This window comes from Parasteatoda tepidariorum, chromosome 1 (assembly GCF_043381705.1).
Source record: "Parasteatoda tepidariorum isolate YZ-2023 chromosome 1, CAS_Ptep_4.0, whole genome shotgun sequence".
Lineage (NCBI taxonomy): Eukaryota > Metazoa > Arthropoda > Arachnida > Araneae > Theridiidae > Parasteatoda > Parasteatoda tepidariorum.
The window spans coordinates 78,269,428-78,275,334 of record NC_092204.1 but is presented as its reverse complement, the minus strand read 5'-3'; the positions used below and the strand labels follow the sequence as shown (position 1 = coordinate 78,275,334).

Genomic DNA, 5,907 nt, shown 5'->3' with positions numbered 1-5,907 from the left:
TTCAAGAATAAAATGATTGAGTTAAGAGTTTTTTTCTTTTTGAAAAATAAAAGAAAAGAAATCAATGATTACGTTGGTCCTTGGGTTAGCTAGAATAAAGGGTAAAATGGTGTCCGCGTGAAACAACTCAAATTTAAGAATATATTTTTCAGACGCTATATAGTACAGTGGAACTAGTGTTTCAAATTGATATAAAATAAGTTTAAATATGCGGTGTAGTGTTAAGTACCCTCTTCATAGTAAGTGATAATAAGTTGCACGACCTCACAATTCGAGGTTTTGCTGGGGAGGAAAAAAGTGGTAAACGAAGGAGAAACTTTTATATCGCTATTCAGACATATAAGGTATTGTTTTGTATGTAGCTTTTTACAATGAATTTAATCAGATAGCAATATCTTTTAAAATAATTCCTTGCATGTTTTAATCGATGTATGTCCCCCCCCCTTTATTTTATTCTCATTCCCTTCTTTTGCCAAAACCCGACGTACCAGGTCATGCAACTTTTCCCCATTTACTGTAAAGATGATACTTGACAGTTTTATTTTACGATTTGAGGTTGTTTTCTATTTTGTGCTAATGCAAGATTTACTCTCAAAAAATGAGCAAAGCTGAATTGACAAAAAGATTTCTCATTTTCTTTTTAAAGGTAAATATTCAAACTTACTCAACAAGCAATTACATAAGTTTGTTTTCCGTCACTGTTTGGAACTAGAAATACATTAAAAACTTTTGATAAGAATTTAAAAATAATAATATTGGATGCAAAATTAAGAATTATGTATGACAAAAAAAAAGAAAGTATTTCATGCAAAATATAGAATGCTATGTTGAACTTTTTCAAACTAAAAAATTTGAATAATTCGTATGAAAAATTAGTAATCCTTATCATTTTATGTAACTGCAGTTCTCAAAGTTACATTGTCTGTGTTTTTTTAAATACTTACATCACTTTTCGGAAGAAGAAAAAAATATTACGCAATTGGTATGCGCACAAGGAGGGACATAAAGTTCTGCGCACATAGTGAGCTTTTGGAAAAATAAAACTATTTTTGTTCTTAAATCTTGTCCCCAGGAAAATCATCGAACTTGTCTTTTTATATTTCTTTTCATCGAAGGTATTATTTCCAGGACTTTGTACTAGTGGAACTTGCCGGATTCCTGGGATCCATCCCGGGATACTATACCCGGGTCATTTCGGACTCCGGAAATGACGTTTCTGGAACTGTGGTGCGCAAGCGTGCGCCAACCGCCTGTCGCGCACGAAAGAACGGTTCGTAGCAGACGAATTTTGCTCCGCCAGACGATCACTAGATCTGTTCTTTAATGTTCTTCGATCTGAGTTCTGGAAGGCGGTATCTTTAAGTGGGGTTTCTTCTGCAGATTCAACTGGTGTTGGCGTATTTAACAAAGCTTCCACATAAAAGAACTGATATTTTGAAAACATTTTCATTGGTGGAGAGTAAGCAAATTATTTTGATTAAATTAAAAGCATGCTCATGTCTATTTGTTACACAAGGAGGTCCGGGGTACTTTTTTTTGGATTTCTTTTTAAAAATGCATATATTTTATTGGCGCAATAAATGTATAAATTTTATTCACGAATCTATTACTAGACTTTTATAAAATTCAAAAACTTTGAAAAAAGGAATTTTTTAATTTATCGGAAAATATTCGGCAAACTATTTTTTTTTTGAATAAAAAGATATACAGTTAAATATGCATTCAGCATTATTTTCTATTTGCTTTAAAAAATTCAAAACAGTTCAAATTTTTATTTTCAATATTTTTGCTTTTTTATTATTTTGTAAAAAAATTATTTATCACTATGTTAGAAAAAAATAAAGTAAATACATTCCAAACTTTATGTAGCTATAGTTTTAGTATTTTTTAGATTGTTTTAAAAGTGATAGAGATTCTGAGTTTCAGTATTATTTAAAAATAAATACGAAGGAAAAACAAAACTAACTTTTTGCTCACGTTTTCATTAAAAAAAGCATAATTTTCACAATTTCAAAATAAAAATAATAATACCTTTTTCTACTCGACAATAAAAGAAATATTAAAATTTCCGTAATTGTGTCCCAGACCCCTTAAATGATAATTAAAGAGTTTATAAAATGTTGCTATAGAAAGTATATATTTGTCTGGAAGAAAAAATAATTTTATACTCTGAAATTATCAACATGTTTCTGAATACAAATATTGTTACCTTATATTAATGTTGAAATCTTATTAAAAAGTTATAATTAATTTTTCCCATTCAATAACACTTTTTATTATTAAACAATGAAATAAACCTTGACTTATTTTTAAGATGACTTCCAAGACCCCCTTAAGTAACAATTCAAGAGTTTTATTAAATGCTGTTACGAAAGGAAAATATTTATCGGAAAGACAAGACAATTTTGCGCCGTGGAACTATCAACATGTTTTCCAATACAGATTGTTATTTTTTTTTAAAGTTAAGGAATTATTAATAAATCATTATTAGTTCTTTGCTTTGATAAAATAAGTTAGATGAGAAAATATATAAATCATTATAATTTTAAAATTAAGCTCATAAAAGTAAAAATTTTAAAATAATTTTTTTTTATTAAACTTCTAATATTTCAGCTTTTAGTACTTTAAAATATTTTTTATTAAAGAACTTTTATTAAAAGTTTTGTTACCAAACTGTTTTAAAATAAAATTTCTTTCTTTTACTAAATAAAACAAAGCTCACGCAATTTTAATATTGTTAATTTATCTAATTTGCATAATTTGGTTCATATAATTGATATTATTTAAACTGATTATTTAATTTTAGAAAATGAAATCGGTACTGTAATTTCTACTATTGAGACTTAACACGTAATTAGCATAATTTAAAAGTATACTATATAATTTGAAGTAATTAGAGTTCAAAACGCTTAAATACTCGGTAAGTCTCATATAACAACGCTGTTAAAATTTTCTTTCTAAAATTATCATAGAATAACCGAAAGCACTATATCCATCCAATTAAGCGTAAAGTTTACGGTAAAGAGCATTTCTTATCTTTACGGTTTTGAAACCGTTTATAACTAGTATGGTAATAAGACCGTAAAAAAAGAAATTTAACAGGACATTGAAGCACGGCGTTTCTTTAGGTAATGGGCATTGGAGAGTGCAGGACACAAAGTAGGGAATGCAGAACACTGGAAACTCTACATATGCTGAAGGGAATGGAGGAAATATTCTAGTATCAACGCTGGGAATCGAACCCCAATTCTGTCGGTCCTCAGACTGACAGATCTGTTTAAGAAAACTTTAATTTGATAAATTAGTACTTTAGTTCCTAGAATTTGAACGTTATAGATTCTTTTTCGAGTAATTTATAGTTTTTTCGTTATTTTGGAATTTTTTTTTCTTAAGCTTGCATCACCTCAACAATGTTATTTTTTAGTATCTTTATTAGTTATTATGTATTTTTTTACGATTTTAAAGCATCTTTGTTAAGCATAATTAAAAATCATATATAATTTTATAAGGATTAATGACGAAGAGTCTGGATCACACGCGTATTATCAAACAATGCATTTTATTTTAATTTTTCAAATATTTTAGGCAGTTTTTTTTAGATATATTTCTACCTTGTAGCTATAAATAGTCGTTATTGTCATCGGGCATATGAGTTTTTGCGAAAGAAGGTATCAATTCAAACCATATAAATAAAGGGGTGTGGGGCAGCATTTGTATAAAATAGCATTCTTGAAATGGGTTAAGGAAAATCTGATTTGTTAGAATATTCGTATAGCTAGAATATTCGTAGAATATATATAAATGTAATATATTTTTTTTCTCCATAAAAATATTATTGGCCACGTGACTAAATAGCATAGAAAAACAGAGTTTGTGGGATTTGCCGAGCTCATCTGCTGTGATTATTTTGTAAAAAAATAGCTTAATGGAATGCATGGTGCATGTCATTTCTTAACATGGAATTTCCCACATGCAATTTCCTACATGCAATTTCTTTTTGTTTACAAACGTTTTCATAGGAAAATCATATAATTTAGGAAATGTCGTGTGAACTTCTCAATTTAGCGTAATCTTAGTTATGGAGACATTAGACATCAAAAGTAATTTTAAAAAAATGTTGCCAATATTGCTGAACCGCAACTGATAGCTTCAAATTGCCATCAATTTCGCAAATACTATAGCATGCATTATTCAGAGCATATAGGGACCACAAAATCGTTAATTTTGAGATACGTAAATGGTATGAATTTTTTTTTAAATAACTGTATATTTTTAAAAAGAAAATATTAAATCATAAAAAAAATTTCGAAATGGGGCACCGGTAAGACCACGTGTTGTGCCTGAATTGCTAGGAGATCGTCTGCTTGACGCTTCCTCTACGAAACAATTGGATACCTACAAGCGATGTCACGTTTGGGTGCCAAACCTGATTGGCTGCTGAATCATAGCCTTTATTTATGTTAGCAACTATTTCTTCCATTTGCCCTTTCCGTATTGTTTATATACAACCAACAGATATTAGCAGTCTTCTTTTTCTAGAGTTGCAGGTACCCAATTGGTTAGTGATATTGCTTCCACTTCAGTTGAGAGCAATCTAATTCAAAACAAATCTTTTTCAACTGTTTAATTTTACCTACCAAACTAAAAGTTTTTTAATGAAAATATTATTATTTAAATTACTAAGCTTAAAATTTTTACTATTTTTAACTCCCTATTTAAAGTTCAACATAGAATTTTTTTCTCGGAAGATCGCATAAATATTGTAAGCTTTGTCTATGGGGTAATTAAAATTTTTTTTTGTAGCTGTTTAATTGATTGAACAATTTTAGAAAAATTCAGTAAAATGGAATTGTTACTGTTATTTAAATTTTCCTTACTATTTGAAACAAAGTTTTTAAAGTAATAATAAACTGCCCATTTCCATTCTGTTAACATACCAAAAGGTAAAGAGAATCTATATGATATTTTTGAACAAAAACTATTGAAATCATTACGAAAGTATTTTAAAATTTTATTGACTGATATATGGTATATAGGTCTAAATTTTGTGTCTTTTATCATTAAATTCCTTAGCTCTAAGTTTTCTATAATAATTAAATTACCTGTAATAATATGTTTATGATGTTTATCAACAAAATCAAAATATTTCTCTTTTCCACAGTGATATTCAGAGTCGAATATATTAATCCTCCCTAAATTTTTGCTTATATTATCATAATTAAATATAGTTCTACCAAGAGAGTTATTATGTTTAAAGCTTTTAATTACTTAAAATCTTTTAAAGGAAACAAATTTTTAAAATTTTTAAAAATATTATGAAATTTGATCTTATCGAAAATAGGGTTTTGAAAGTTAATAACGAAATGTAAATTATCTAAATTTTTCTTTTTATTTCGGAAAATTTTACTCATTTTAGCTTTTAGAAAATCGAAACTAAGACGTAAAGTGCTTGACTTCGTATGCAGGTCGTCGGGCTACCAAAACAGGGGTGCCATTCCCTTTGCAAAGGATCTAATTTGCGTCTTCGGATCATCCTCAGGGATGTTTCCTAGACCGCCGCCAAGAGCTCATTGTGCAGCTCTAGTGTGACGTGAATAAAGTACCTACCAACCTAGCTTTTTCTTAGAAACAAATACCTCAATGTTAGAAGTTAAAATAATACAAAACATTAATTAATTTATAAAAATTCACATAACACGCATTTAATCAAAATGAATTAATTTTTATTTCACTGTAGATCATACTAAATTTGTCTTAAAAAATAGTAAAATAAAAAAGGAGCTCTGATCTTTTGATATAGCACCTACTATATATATATGTATTTTTATAATATATATTATATAACAGATTTATAATGTATATATATATATATATATATATATATATTTTTAAAATTAAGCTCATAAA

General features: G+C 28.1%; 1 protein-coding gene across 1 annotated transcript in view; it reads left to right on the top strand.

Annotated features, from left to right (window-relative positions):
- The first annotated feature begins 1,276 nt into the window (after positions 1 to 1,276).
- The window catches only part of LOC107448125 (ras-related protein Rap-1b-like), a 101,155-nt gene continuing 96,524 nt past the window's right edge, over positions 1,277 to 5,907 (top strand). Inside the window, exon 1 of the mRNA XM_021144999.3 lies at positions 1,277 to 1,459. The gene's annotated coding sequence lies outside the window, so the exon portion shown is untranslated. The remainder of the gene's footprint in view (positions 1,460 to 5,907) is intronic.